Below are 16,173 nucleotides of genomic sequence, written 5' to 3' on the forward strand. Positions count from 1 at the left end.
GAACATATGATAGGGCACGTTCCTTTTCCAATGAGGGTTACTAACCCCTTAAGGACTTGGGGAAACTAGAATCAAGCCATAGAATCAGAACCTCAGAGACTGAAAAGACCTTAGAGATGATCTATTTCATTCCTTTATTTTACAGATGAAGAAACAGAGGCCCAGAGAGGGAAAGTGAACCCATAGCTGAAGTAGCAGAAGAAAAAGGAATCAACGCAGGGAAAATGTAGGTTGATGAATATTTAACAAATAGATTGACTAAAAAAATACTTTTCCAGATTTTAAATATATATGTATAGAATTTATATAAAATTATTAATATACATTATATATGTATAATTTTAGTGTGAGAATTTACAATCAGCAAAGGCTTGATTTATTGCTTTTTGTTGATTGTCTAGACTTAAGAAAATGTTAAAAATTCAGATTAAACTTAAAATGTATAGCAAAGTACCTCTTCGAGGCTCTCTCATTTGAAAAATGAGGATGCTAATACCTGGAGAACACTTCCCAGGTTTGTTTTTACCTTAAATAAGGTAACGTGTATAAAGTGTTACGCGAATATTGACTCTTATTTTTACTCATATCATACTTTTTAATAGTCTCGTTTTTGTTTACTTGTTTAAAGAAGGATTTCCTTGCTCCTCCCTCTTTTCAGCTTTTTCCCTTTACTCTCCTCAGAAAGAGGTATATGCTTGTGTCATATTGGTCTGAACAATATCACCTATGTGTAATACACTGAGATCTATGGATGGGATTTGGTACGAGCACCTCTCAATCAAGCATTTGTTTATTGAAAAACTGCAGTGAATACTCTGGGAAATAAGATGAAGGTTTGGGAGGTGGGGGTGGGGACATGTAATAGTCTTCATGTACTTTGAAAAAAAGAGATGGGAGGGGTGGTCCAGATGTGAACTGTTTCATAAAATTTCAGATGAAGTCACTATATTATTAGTTTTACTTAGTTGTTTTGCTTTGTTACCAGAGATCTCTCGTGAAATGGGAGTAATCTGTAAGCGTATGTAATATAAAAACAAAACACATCAATAAAACTGAAAGTAAAAAAAATTAAGTTAAAATAAAAGGCTGTCATAGGGAAGACAGAGTTGACTCGTTTGACCCCGCCCCAGTACAAAGAAGTAGAAACAATGGGGGAAATTTTCAAACATGCAAATTTAGGTCAGATATTCTAATACCAGTAACTAGAACTCTCCAGGAATGAAATAGGTTTCTGGGGAATTTGGTAGGTTCTTTCTCACCGGAGACCAGCAAGCAAAACCAGAATGAACATTGAAGGCTGAAGTGGGAATTCTTTTATGGGTATGAGTTGGACTAGACAGCAACTGAGGCCTCTTCTACCACTGAAATTTTGTGATTCTCTGTTTTGGTTTTTTTTTTTTTGGTTTTTTCGAGATCTCCAAAGGTGGTATTCTTGGAAGATTTCACTGTACGTAATCCAAAATGATGAAATTGATGGTTTCAAAAAATATTCTGATTGAGAGTCTGCTCCTTCTCCAAGTTCATCCTCTTTCTTCTACACACATATGCACACATAATTCTTAATAATGAGAAAGCATAAGGCAATCTGGGCAGCTAGGTAGTGCCATAGTGCACAGAACACCAGGCCTGAAGTCAGGAAAATTCATCTTCCTGAGTTCAAATCTAGCCTCAAACACTTACTAGCTGTGTGACTGGGCAAGTCACTGAACCCTATTTGCCTCAGTTTTATCATCTGTAAAATGAGTGGGAGAAAGAAATGGCAAACCACTCCGGTATCTTTGCCAAGAAAACACCAAATAAGGTCACAAAGAGTCAGACATGACTGAACAACTCTTTCCTACCTCTAAACATCTTTCCTTGGTGACTGTAATTATGAACACACATATTTACCAACAAAACTAGTTTTAAAAATAATCAGTCATTCTCCTGTTTGTTTTGTTTACAGGAAGCTAACCAACTAGTTTGATTCATATTTTAAGTTAGTCAAATGATTTATTTGGAAAGCATGTAGACGAGACATAATTCTGTATCTCTTCCCCCCACACCAATCTCTTTTCACCTTCTTTTTGTCTTCCTCTATTTAAAAAAATCAAGATAAAAGTGATTGCAGTATTATTTAGTATTTCACATGAGAGATCAAGTAGGTTTATTAGATATTTTGTTTGTTATGCGTCCATAATTTTATGGCTTCTAATCTGAATGGTTGAGTCCTAAAAGTCAGGCCCCTTTGAAGACTCTGTGGAGTGTCTTCTAGACTGCCACAGGCTTAAAAATTCGAAGTGGTACAAAGAAGAGGCAGAATTGTGAGTTTCAAGGGGTCTTCAAGATTGAGCAGAATGATTTATTGGTTCCTCACTTACTTTCCTCTATGAAATGGAGATGCTCATTCTTGGTAGAACTGATATGAAAAAGACAATTACAGGTTACCATATGGGAAGCTGTATGCTGTGGTCAAAATAATGCTGAATTTGGAGTTTGAGGGCTTGATTTGAAACATGAGCTCTCCTGTTTACCACCTGTGTGAACTTGGGTTAGTCACTTCTTTCTTGGAGCCACTTTCCTCAAATATAAAAAGAAGGGGCTGCACTAGAAGATGTTAACATTTCATTCCCTCTCTGTATTTATGATTTTATGATCCCATATCCATTCAGATTAATATTTCATGGCTCCTGGGAACTGAGCTAGAAGGGACCTTAGCTATAGCCTTGTCCAATCTCCTCATTTGACAGAAAAGGAAACTGAGGCACAGGAGAAGTGCCGTGAATAAATAAGGCTAGAGTTGGGCTTCTGTCTCCAAATTCAGTGCTCCTTCCACTCCATGGTGATGCCTCAGAGCTAAGAGAACTCATCTTATCTATGACCTCATATTCAATACACTACCAACATCAGCATTTGCTCAATTCTCAGGCTTGAAGGAAGGGAAAAAAGTCAGAATGAAAGTTAAAAATAGGTCATGTGAATTTAATTTGAGCTTCTCTGGGACTATTAGTGTGGTGAAGAGAAATGAAGAAAGGGAAAAAATAGAAATTGTATTCAATAAGCTTCCTGGCAGCATCTTATTTTCTCACAAATATTTATGTAGAGAGAGTTCTCATCAGAATGAGTCCTCATTAACAAGAGGATCCTGGAACACAGGTGGGGTGCCACTTCACATCTTCAATAATAATTAAAAAACACCTGACTGTGGCCCCTGACAGCTGAATTGTGAAAGAAAACACAAATATTAAAACAGAAACACTGTTTAGAGACAATTGCTCTTCCATTTATTTCGCCAATCTCTCTTATTTCTTCCTTTTTAAGAAGTATGTTTTCATGACACCAAGGATATTTTAAAAAGAAATAGTCTTATATTATTCCTGGAATACCTGCCTCCCCCTTGTCATTCTTAAAATATTATCGCAATAATTATTATTATAATACCAGGCTGCTTATAATAGTAGGAGTCAGAACCTCCTACTTCTATGGACTGAGAAGAAATGGTACCTTTATGTTTTAAGGACATTCCCTTGAAAAGGGATCCTAGACATCTCTGGAGATCTATGGATTTTGCAACTGACAAAGGGCCTTGAGGGTTCTTTCTGCCATTTTGGCTGGAGGGTCCAGAATTTCAACTTTAAGATACTGCTTCATAAGCACTATTCTAAATGGGGAATTCTGTCACAGGTGGAAACTTGTCCCTGAGAAACAAAACATCTGTTTCCATATAAATGTCACCCATAATAAAGAGGAATAGAAAAACCATGTGACATAGAAATTGGATTGTTTCCATATAAAATATGCTTTTCAGTTTTTTTTGTGTGTGTATAAACAACAGCTCATTACCCTCAAATATTCCAGTGTAGTCAATGGAGAAGAGGATTCCTTAACACTACCAGAATCCAGAACAGGGGAAAAGAAACATTGGCAGCTTTTTTCGAGTAGCAGGACCCGAATTCCCAAACAAACTCCAAATGCCACTTCCTGGTTCAGAGGCAAGGAGTTTAGAAAAAAAAAGGGGGAAAAGAGAAGCTCATAAAAGTACTCTGAGGGCATACTGGTCATCAAAAAGCTCTGAGCAAACTGCATTTGCAAATGAATCCCAAAACATGTGGATTCAATTTTCTCTGAAATGCCCAGAGGTTAAAAAATTAAAGGGGAAATGTTTGGCAGAATGAGCCAAGGGTTTGGTCAGGCCTACAAGTTTCTGAAAAGAAATGGGTTGTTTTGCCAAAGTGAAAATATTACCTGGTACCCCATCTCAATCATTTCTATAACCCAATTAGCATGGGCCCCATTTCTCATTGTGCCTACAAAGCTGACAGAAGAACGGGGCTCATTCTACAGAAAATGGGAACTTGATTCCCAGAATGGCTCACTGCACATGGAGATCCATAGTTTCAAGGATGATGTAAAATGGAAGCAGAGAAACCATCTGCTAAAAAGTTATTTCTCTTATACTTATTTCTTTCCAACACCTCTCCCCCAATCAAGGCATCAACTTCATCCTTCTTTTTCTTCCACAAAAACCCCAAAATGTCTTTTTATTATGGCCAAATAAACACAGGGCAATGTGGAACTGCTTTAAAGCAAATCAAAACTGCTTTAAAAAGCTCATGAAAATGGGGGGAAACTACATGTGTAAAAAAGCTCTGATTACCCTTAAAACAATGTGAGGCCAACAGCAGAAGTCCCATTACTCGATGATATGTGTTCTCTTTAAGTGGCTGTTTCTGGTCTCCGAGGTAGCAAAATGGTCACATGGTGTCATTGTTGCCATGGCAATAATCTGTAATTGTGCAGAAAATCCACAGAACTTGTGTGTAACTCCTTGGTGGATTAGGCTGAAAGGAAATCAAACCTATGAAAGTTCTGAATTGATGTTGTTATGAAGCTGCATTGGCCAAGCTGGTCTGATTTAGCCTGCTCTGAATTAACTGAATTTACCTTCCCCTGGCTCCCATCAAGTTTTAGAACATTGCCTTTACATATATTTATATGTACACGTATGTATATGCATACATGTAATATGTAAAAACAGTGAACATTTACATAGCACTTACTAGGTGTCAGTGTGTCAGACACTGCTAAGCACTTTACAATTATTATCTTGTTTAATAATCGGAAATAACAATAATAGCAAATGTTTATATAGTGTCTACTATGTGCAGGAGCTGTGCTAAGTGCTTTACAATTACTATCTCGCTTGATCCTTGCAACAACTCTGGGAGGTTAGTGCTATTATTATCCTCATTTTACAGAAGAGGAAACTGAGGCAAACAGAGATTAAGTGATTTGCCTATGATCACACAGCTAGTATGAGACTGGATTTGAACCCAGGATTTCCTGAGGTTAAAAAAAAATAAAAACACTCACATGTGTGCACACACATATATGTGTGCACATGTATGTGCATTATATGTGTGTATAAATAGATATGGATGTGCCTATAGGTCTTATATGTATATACACATATGTGTGTATATATATATGTATAACACATATATATCCTACTTTTATATTCACAACTGATGAGGAATATAAACATTAGTCAGCTCGGAGATTCTCCCATTTGACTCTCAGAATTCTGAGCACATGTTTGGAATACATGGGATGGGAATTGTTATGTCTTTGGCAGATGACATTTATGAGACCTTTAACTAGCTTTCAGGGCACCAGCATCTGTTTCATGTTGTACAGGTGAACCAACATTAAAAAAATGTATATGTATTTGTTACTGGACAATCCAAAAAATACCAGAAGGGTGTTTGTCCTGGGGGAACATCACACACAACACCCAAGGCCAACAACCTGTGTTGCCAAGGGAATGTTTCCTGCAGTAGCCTGGCAACAGAGTATACACACATGCACGACACACCCATCTGAAAGGAGGCCAAAGCTGGCCTTCCTCAGAGCAGACTAACACGAAACATACCATAGAACTACATGATAAGGGCAGATGGGTGGCTTTTTTCCCCTACTCAAACTAAGAGTCATGTGACCCTTTGGAGACCTATATATATGGGCCAAAAGCCAACACATAAAATTTAGGGGGGGGGGAGAGGGGGTTGGGGTGACAAGGGAGGAGAGTGGGATCATCTGATGGAGGATGGGTCAAAGGGAGGGGGTGGACAAGCTGCCTTCATCAATTCCAGGCTGACTTGAGAATCCCATGGGAATGTAGCTTATGAACAGATCCCATGAGAACATCTGGAATTAAGATGCTCTTGCCCGGCACTTAACCCAAACTCATTAATGCAAATGCTTTATTTGTTCTACTTTATTTATTTTTTGGAGAGAAATCTTCAAATACCACACATTTGGTTTGCCTTCCTTTTGATCTTTTCCTGGGGACTAGAAAGAAAAGGTAGGGAAAATGAAAAGACAAAGTCTCATCTGGAGATAGAACTATCAGATACTTTGAAAACAGTTGAAAAAAATGGAAGTGTCACTGAAATCAATTCAGTGTGATAGATTTTTAAATAGATTAGCTGAGAAAAAATGGAAATAGAGAGGTAGGTGTATTAATATAGCGTAGTACCTGCATCTTGGGGTGTTCCATCCTCTCCTACCCTTGTCTCTTTGCCTCTTGGGTCATTCTGTCATTCATGACTTGAATCTTGATTTCATAGCAAATGATCAGGATGAACAAGGGGTTATGTATACAAAAGACCTTAGAAGGCTCGTCTTCTATTTGCTAACCATGCCTTTTCCTGCTTATATTTGACCCTAAACTGAAAGTGGTAGATACTGAGTGATAAAGAGGGATAAAAAAGTGAGACATTCCAGGCCTATCTGGTTACACCATTACACACTGACTCATGATCTATAAACTCAAAAATTTTAAGTTTCCCGGTTTTCTTCACTTGGTGAGAAGCATTGGGAATAGAATTTTTTTTTATATAGTAAAACACTTATTTTGGTGTGAATCAAGGGTGGAAGTGACTATCAAAGTCCACCAGTAAACATGTAGCATAATCATTAATCAGTCAGCTAAGCAGCAAGCACTATTTTAGGCTCTCTCTCTCCCTCTCCCTCTCCCTCTCCCTCTCTCTCTCTCTCTCTCTCTCTCTCCCTCTCTCTCTCTCTTTCTCTCTCTCTCTCTCTCTCTCTCTCTCTCTCTCTCTCTCTTTATCTCTCTCTCTCTCTACACACACACATACACCCACACACACACACATACACACTTACATATATACATATATAGAGACAGAGATACATATACACACACAGATAGCTTATATGTATAAACTTGACTAATGTGAAAGAAAATGTGTTTAATAAGAATGTATGTGTAGAACACATATAAGATTGCAAGCTGTCTTGGAGAGGGAGGTGAGAGAAAAGGGGAGAAAATTTAAGACTTATGGAAGTGATTGTTGAAAACTGAAAACAAATTAATTAAATTTTTTAAAAAAGGAAAACAATATATGCATAATAGATACAAGGAGGGGGTAAAGGTAAGGTATTTGCTGATTGGAAGATCTGAAAAGGGATGATATAGAAGGTGGCAGCTGGGCTGAGGTATGGAGGGATTCCTAAGCTAAAGAGATGCGAAAGAATACTTTCCAGAAATAAGGGGCATCCTAGGCAAGGACATAGCTATGAGAGATGAAATGTCCTATATGAGGGAACATCTAGGAGACCAGCTTTGCTGGAACTTAGAAGTCTGGCAATGGTGTAGGAAATAAAACTTGAAATTCAGGACTCAGGTTGTGAAGGGTTTGAAACGCTAAACAGGAGAGCTTGCATGTTACAGTAGAGCCAAGACTGAGCTGCAGGAGTTGTGGGTTTTGTTTTTGTAGGAGAGGGTTGACAGAGTCAGCCTTGTGTTTTAGGAATATCACTTTGGCAGTTGTGTGGAGGACAGATTAGACTGGAGGCAGGGAGACTATTTAGGAAGCTGTTACAATAGTCCAGGCAAGAGATGCTGAGACCTTGGACCAAATGATCATGTGAGTGGAGAGAAGAGGAGGGGAGAGAGATAGTGTGGGGAGAGAACCAGCTAGATTTGACAACTGACAGGATGGGAGGGTGTAGTGTTGAGGATGACGATGAAGTACCAAGCCAGAGTAAAGAAGAGGATGGTGATGCCCTCAAAAGAAATAAGTCCTTCATAAATGCTTGTTGACCCAATAGCTGAAAGAGGGGAAGAGTTTAGGGACAAAGATGACTTTTGTTTTTAATGGGTTGGATTTGAAATGCAAATGACAGAGTTATATGCAAACATTCAATAGACTTTTGGTGGTACAAGAATGGAACTCAGAAGAGAGATTATAGATCTTAGAATCATCTGAATAGAGATGATCATTAAAACCAATAGGAATTGATGAGATTACTAAGTGAGAAAATGAGAAAGAAATGAGGAGAGTGCCCAGTTTGGAGCTTTGGGGTACACTCATACCTGTGTATGGAGGAAGACACATATGATTATCCAGCAAAGACTCAGGAGCAGTTAGTTAATAAGAGAACCATTAGAGAGTAATGTCATGTATACATATAAACACATATGTGTATGTATACACTACAAATATATGTTAATATGTGCGTACATGTATCTGTGTATATATGTGTATGGTTCTTGTGGAGTCTGCCTAGCTGGAAGAGAAAAATATAATCTTAATCAATTCGTAAGTCACAAGAGATCAATAAGCCATTCTCAAGTGTTCTAAACCAAACTACACTGGCAGTAGTAGCTAGTTACCTAGCTGGCCACTCTATAGTATCTTTCTAAGGTTCATCCATCACTTCATCTATTGGAATTTCTTGTTTCCCCTGGAAAACTTTGGTATTTGACATTTTGCTCATTACTAAATCTCATTACTAAGTTACTACTAAATTACTAAAACATTTTAATGCCAAATTTTTGCTGAACCCCGGGGAAGCAAATCCAAGGTGGCTGAGAGAGAGCCACCCAGAGAGGAGATAATGTCCAGGAAGATAGGCGATGACAAAGTAGAAAGACTTGGATAAGGCCATTGAGTTTGATAATTAAGTGATCATTAGTAACTTTGGAAAAAGCAGCTTCATTTGAGTGATGTATTCAGAAGCCAGATTGTCAAGGGTTGAGAAGTCAGTGAGAGGAAAAGTATGGGCAATGAGTAAAGACAGCTTTTTATGAGAACAAACGGCGTAATCGATGGATAGATTGAGAGATAGAGAGATACATACATACATATAAATACATAGATAGAAAGATGCAGTCTAGAAATGTAATGTTCAGTAAGTATCTTCTGCATGAGATTTTCCAAGAAACAGCAAGTTCCAGGCCTGACACTGGCATTAGTAATGGAGCAGATTGCCTGCTAGTCAAAACTCCTTCTTAATGTCCACCTCTCAGCACGCCTGATTGGGGGTTGAAGTTGACCGATCAGCAAACTACTCAATTATAAGCCCATCTTCTCCCTGTGGTGCCACTAATTAAAACAGGAGTTGTCTTGCAGTTTCTGTACACCACAGCGTTCTGACTTCCAAAAGCTGAATTAGTCACAACAATTAGCCATTGTCAGTTTAATTCACTACCTTCTTTCTTTTTCCTCCTGTGACTCTGATTTCACCTATGGAAAGACTACTCCACTGCCTTTTCCCTCCCGTCCTTCTGCTTATTATGGCATGTACTGTCGCTCAGTTGGCTACGTCCGTTTCTACCCGTGTGACTTTTGGCAAGTAATTTAATCTCTCAAGGCCTCAGTTTGCTCATCTGTAAAATGAAGGGTTTGGAAAGGCCTTTGATGTCAATTTCAGTTTTTCCTCTAATATCCTGTCACTTCATCTCTTTAGGAGGCAGTTTTGTCATTCATAAAGTGAGAGGATTAGACTCAATTTCCCTTTTCAGCTTTAAATCTATGATCCAACCTTCCTTGTGTCCTCAGCTGTGAGAAAGGAGTATAGGGAATGGGAGGGCAGAGAGTGGAACCCACCGTGAAGATGTTTGGAAAGCTGACTGCTCTGGAGTGCCCTGACCTTTTGTTCCACTGAAACACCATATTTCTGAAAACACATCATGAGGGACTATTCATATATGCAATTTATCTTCAAGGGAATTGGAAAGGGGGAAAAAAATAACCAGTACCTCTCCATTGTAGGCACCCTGCCCTACAGAAGGCTGGGACTTATGGCAGACATTTTTTTCATCTTACCTCAATAAACATAAAAACTGATCGATAGATACATACATATATGTATGCATACATGCATGCATGCATACATACATGAATAGACACATAGATAACAAGATGTGGTCTAGAAGTGTATAGTTCAGTATCTTCTTCCTCTTACCTCAATAAACATAAAAACTTTGGTAATTTCCATTGTAAATGCACTTCTTTTGTACAACAGGATGACATCTCATGTATGGAGAGTAAAAATGAAAAATAAGAGTAATGTGGAGATCAGAGTAAGATCGGGGCATGGAGCTCAGGCACAGCACATGTCCTCTGGAAACATGGTCCCCAAGTTCTCTGAAGCAGAGTTGAGGGCTCCCTTCATTATCAGGAACAATTTTCTGGGTCTGCATTTCGAATGATAGAAACGGGCTTTTGTTTACTGTTCAGTTCCCAATTCAAATATCCATTAGTAATGAAGTCAATCCATAGGTGGGGAAAATAAGATCTCTTCTCTGGTACCTGCCCATGGAGATTGCCAGCTGGCTTTAGAAGAATTCTGTTTCAATTGCTCTAGGACTAGGAAAGAAAAAGTCCCGTCCTTTCCTACTCCTTTTAGCCCCTCTCCCCCAACTCTAACCAAATAAAAAACACCATAGGTGATCTTGTTTTTTATTTTATTTTTTAAAATTAGTTTTTATTAATGTCATTTGTCATCATCATAGTTTTCCCCAGGAGCCCTTCTAACCTTGTCTTTTAATATAAACATTTGATAATCTGTATTTTTAGTTTCTCCAAAGACAAGACTTTTAAACTTTATTTTCACAGATTAAGGGCTCTGCATGATCTCTAGAAGTCAGGAGTATCACCTTCTCTTTTTATAGATAAGGAAACTGAAGAGGGGATGAGTAACTTGCCTGAGGTCACACAGGCAGGAAGTTTCTGAGGTGTGACTCAAACCTAAGTCTTTCTGACTCCCAAGACCAATGCTCTAACCACTCTACTGCACTGATCAGCTCAGCTCATTTGAAACTTTTAAAGAAAACACTCCCATTCTGAAAGGGGAAGACTGGGTTCAGTGAAAGCCAGTGGTGCTCAGGGAAGGCAGTGTCAGAGCTGGCTATTTTATTTATTATTATTATTGTCATTACTTTTTTTTTATATCCCCAGCACTTAGCGCAAGGACTAGCATATAGCAGGTGCTTATAAATATTTAATTGACTAATAGAGCCTATTCATATGACCAGTCACAGCATCTCTGACCTCAGTGTCCTTATCTATAAATGGGAGGGGGGGTTGGGCTCCATCACTTCTAAGTACCCTTTCAGATCTGAATCTATGATCCTATAATGCTAGGAGAAGTGGGGGGTGGGGTGGGATTATCAAATGAGGAGCTCTAGCATACTCAAGGGGAAGAAACCCTTTGATCCCCAACTCTTGATTGTCCTGAGTTGGTATAAGTAGGATATGGCCTTGGATTCAGCTCCCACTTTGTAGCTGTTGATCAGGTTGGCCAGCATTGACGTTTCTCTCTCATTTCCCAGCCCTGCCAGACCCTGCTTGCATCTAACTCCAAGCTCGAAGTTCTGATTGGGTGATAAAGAGAGACAACAGTGAGATATCCGGGGCCTCTCTGGTTAAACTAATACAGTTAGTAAGGCCAGTGCTCTCTAAACTACAGAATCATGAGTCTCCCGCTTTCCTCTGTTTGGCAGGATGTATGAGGAAGGAGTGAATTTGTAAGTTAAACTATCAAGTTCAAGGGGCTCAGAAGAGGAAGTGATCATTGTCCACCAATGGACAACTTCTTGCAGTACAGTACTCCTCTGGCAGTCCTTGCTCCAAGAAAAACCTGCCCTGAGATAATGAGGGTGTTGGAAGGCAGACTGGAGGTGGACTGGAGAGGCAGTGGGTGGGTGGGGAGCAGGAAATAGCATACGCTTACTCTTTTACAGTCTCAGGTTGCATGCTGTCATAAACAATAAATCCTCTCACAAATGTTAAGAACAATTAAATAAAATAAAGAGAATACAAATGTGTGTGGGGGGGAGCTATTGTAATTGGATATTCTCGATCCTGAGACCCAGGCATAATGTTTTTATAATACTGTATATAAGAGAGGGTTCTATTCAATAGCCTAACAAGTATTAAGTAATTGAACAACATTATTTCAAAATATTCTGTGGGTAGGATCTAATGTCCCAGCATCCCAAATACACACAGTTCCAGCTATGTGAATGCGGAGTTCAGGGACAATGAGCTCCAGCCCACAGAACATCTGGCTTCAACCAATGTTTTCAATGTCCTACTTTTTTTTTTCATAAGCAATAACTTCTATATTTGGAGGGCCAGATTTCACATGGGTGCTTCATTGAATGCACATACCGTTTTGGATACTTGCTGTAGCCTATAGCTATAAATGATGGCCCATTGCCACTCTGGAGTATGTAAATGGTCTTTTTCTCACTTCATTTACTTATGCATTTATTAAACTCCTAGTGGATAGTTAGTATTTTGTGAAGAATTTTGTAAGTGTAATGGAAGAAGAGTGAAAAAAGAACTGACTGGAATCAGAATAACTGGGTTTGAATCCCAGCTCTGTCACTTAAGGCATGTGTGACTTTGAACAAGTTATTTCTTCTCACTAGACCTCAATTTCTTCAACTGTAGAATAGGGACACTGGAATAGATTGTCTTCATGGTCCTTTTAAGTTCTATATCATTTTATTTTGTTTTTGTTCAGTTGTTCACTTGTGTCTTACTCTGTGTGATCCCATGGACAAAGTCTGTGGGGTTTTCTTGGCAAAGATGCTGGAGTGGTTCGCCATTTCCTTCTTCAATATGTCTCAGTTTTACAGATGAGGACCTGAGCCAAATAGAAATGAAGTAACTTGCCCAGAGTCACTCAGCTAGCAAGTGTCTTGAGGCCAGATTTGAACTCAGATCCTCCTGACTCCAGGACCAGTGCTCTATGTACTGTATCACCTATGGAGTCAGGAAGATGTGGGCTCAGACCCTGACTGTAACACACCAGCTGTGTGACTTTGGGCAAGTTTTTTAGCCTTACAATGTCCCAAGATATTCTTTAAAAACATAAGTTGTAGAGTAGGTACCAATCTGATTTGGTAAAGAGAGATTTCTCATTAGGAGTGCCCTATATCAAGCAAATCACAAGCCTAGTTTGAATCCAAAGGATGTATGTGTGTGTGTGTATATGTATGTGTGTGTGTGTGTGTGTGTGTGTATGTGTGTGGGCATGATTATCATTACCTTTCTTTGTATCCCCAGCACTTAGCACAAGGACTAGCACATAGCGGGTGCTTATAAATATTTAATTGACTAATAGAGCCTATTCATATGACCAGTCACTGAGCATCTCTGGCTTCAGTGTCCTTATCTATAAATGGAGGGGGGGAGGTTGGGCTCGATTACTTCTAAGTACCCTATGAGAGAGGATATAAGCCCTGTGAGGCAGGGCCACTTAGAATCGATTTGAAATGGGGAGGTATTTGCACATAAAACAGCTTTTTAGGTTAGAGAGTCAGACTCATTAAGTAATGGCCATGGATTTTCCCCACTTAGACCAGTAACCTTCTCCCTATTTCATGACCATAAATTAAACCCCCAATACCATCCAAACCATATTGAATCTGCATGGTGATGGCCACAAGAGGAAATGAGAAGACAGAGCATGGATGATTTCATTTACTTCATCTCCCCTTCTTGGGAAAAAAATACCTCAATGTGAATTCACAGTGGAGTCAATAGGGTCATCTTCATCCATCATGAGAAGAAGTAGCAGAGTACCAAGGGAAAGCTGCCTAGATTTGGGACTGAAGTTTGAGTTTCAAAGCTAAGCCTTGTTTAGACAAGAACAGTCCTGTGATCATAGGCAAACCATTCATGCACTCAGGTCCAGTTTCCTTATCTGCAAAGTAGGGATCATGATGCTTGAACTGTGGGGTCCACTCACAGGGTTGTAGACATAATGGAGTGCTTTGCAGACTACTATAGGAATATGTGTTATTATGAAGAACAACAAAAAAGATAAGAATGGAATAAGACTGGCAGTAAATATGATGGAATATTATTGAAAGACACAATATTGGATAAAAGACTTACATGAACTTCTGCAAAAATGAATTAAGAAAAGCCCTGCAGACATTATACCACAACATTATAATGGAAAAGACAATAACCACAAAACAATTGAAAATGAATGCTTCGTAAAGAACAAGTAGAGCTTCAAAGAAAATATATGATTATTTCTTGATGTCACAAAGAGTCATTAGCTTCCACTTGTCCAATTCTAATTTTTAAGGAATCATTTTCTTCAGTGAGCTTTTGTACCTCCTTTTCCATTTGGCAGATTCTACTTTTTAAGAAGTTTTTTTTTTCTTCAGTGAATTTTTGTACATCTTTTTTCCACTTGGCCAATTCTGCTTTTTAAGGTGTTCTTTGGTGTACTTTTGTGCCTCTTTTACCATTTGATCTATTCTGTTTTTAAGGTATCATTTTCTTCAGTATTTTTTTGTGCCTCCTTCACCAAGCTATTGACTATTATTTCATGATTTTCTTGAATTACTCTCATTTCATTTCCCAATTTTTCCTCTACCTCTCTTACTTGATTTTTAAAATCCCCTTTTTAGCACTTTCATGGCCTGAGACCAATTCACATTTTTCTTTGAGGCTTTAGATGTGGTAGTTTTCACTTTGTTGTTTTCATCTGAGTTTATGTTTTGACCTTTCCTGTCACCATAGTAGCTTTCTAAGGTCAGGTTCTTTTTTTGTTGTTTGCTCATATTTCCAGCCTATTTCTTAACTTTTAACTGTATATATTAAAGTTGGGGTCTGCTCACAGGGTAGAAGGGGCATTATCCCAAACTTCAGGTTATTTTTGTCCAGCTGTTTTCAGAACTAGGTGTGCGTGTGTGTGTGTGTGTGTGTGTGTGTGTGTGTGTGTGTGTGTGTATGTGTGTGTGGTGTGGAGCGGGAAGGTCTGTAAGTTTTCAGTTCTTTCAATGTGATACAATCTCAGGAGAGGTGTGCTTACTATTCTCCTGGCCTGTGCTCTGGTCTATAAGAGACCATAAACACTCTTTTCTGCCTTGGAATTGTGACCAGGGTGCCCTCACCCCTGCAACCACAAGCTCTGGTGTGCTAGTGCTCCCATTGCCCAAGGACTGTGACCCAGGACCATGACCCATATCTACGTATGGGCAAAACTACTGAGTCCTGTGCCCAGTGTCAGCAAAGATCGTTGCGATTTCCTTCTGACTATTTGTCTGATCCCCTTACCATCTGCGGGCTGAGAGGTTCAGGGATTGCCACTGCAGCCACTGTTTCAGTCACCCCCAAGGCCTGCTGTGGGTTTATAGAACAAAGCTTGTGCTTGACTGTGCTGAACTCTCACTCCAGTGTGATTATTCTTTTCTGTAAACCTTCTAAGTTGTCTAGGGCTATAAACTTATTTCATCACATCTTTTTTGTGGGTTCTGCTGCTCCAGAATTCATTTTGATGTGTTATTTAAAGGTGCTTGGAGGGGAATTTGGGAGAGCCCAGGTATGTCCCTGCCTTTTCTCAGCTATCTTGACTCTGCCCCACAAAGAAGATATGTAAGAAGACACTTCCCATAACTCCTTTGTAGAGAGAGGAGGTCCATGGTTTTGAAACACTGCATGTCTTTTCAGGTTTTTTTCAACTTCTTGATTGGTTTTGCTTATTTTTTCCCATTCTCCCCTTCCCACTCTAAAACTAACTCTTTATTATATGGGACGGTTCTCTGGGAGAATGAAGGAGAGATATATAGGAGGAAATTTAGGTGATATAAAAAAAAGATATCAATAACTTTTTTAAAGGAAGAGGGCAGAACCTTTAAACTATAACAGCTTGATAAGCATGATTTCAGTTTCTGATGAACTTTTAGAATGTATTACTAAAGGAATGATTTGTGAGCATTTAGAAGAGGAAGCAGTGATCACTAGGAGCCAGTATGACTTCAGAAATATGACAGCATACCAAACTAATCCAGTTTCCATTTTTGGCAGCATAACTGTATGGTATGTCAGTGGAATGCCATATACAAACTTGAAA

At 38.9% G+C, this 16,173-nt stretch overlaps 1 long non-coding RNA gene across 1 annotated transcript in view; it reads left to right on the plus strand.

The window, feature by feature from the left end:
• Positions 1 to 16,173, plus strand: part of LOC140518575 (uncharacterized) — a 52,644-nt gene that overhangs the window by 2,226 nt on the left and 34,245 nt on the right. Inside the window, exon 2 of the long non-coding RNA XR_011971958.1 lies at positions 146 to 226. This is a non-coding gene — a long non-coding RNA (uncharacterized lncRNA). The remainder of the gene's footprint in view (positions 1 to 145; positions 227 to 16,173) is intronic.

The sequence above is a fragment of the Notamacropus eugenii genome, chromosome 1 (genome assembly GCF_028372415.1).
Source record: "Notamacropus eugenii isolate mMacEug1 chromosome 1, mMacEug1.pri_v2, whole genome shotgun sequence".
Classification (NCBI taxonomy): Eukaryota; Metazoa; Chordata; class Mammalia; order Diprotodontia; family Macropodidae; genus Notamacropus; species Notamacropus eugenii.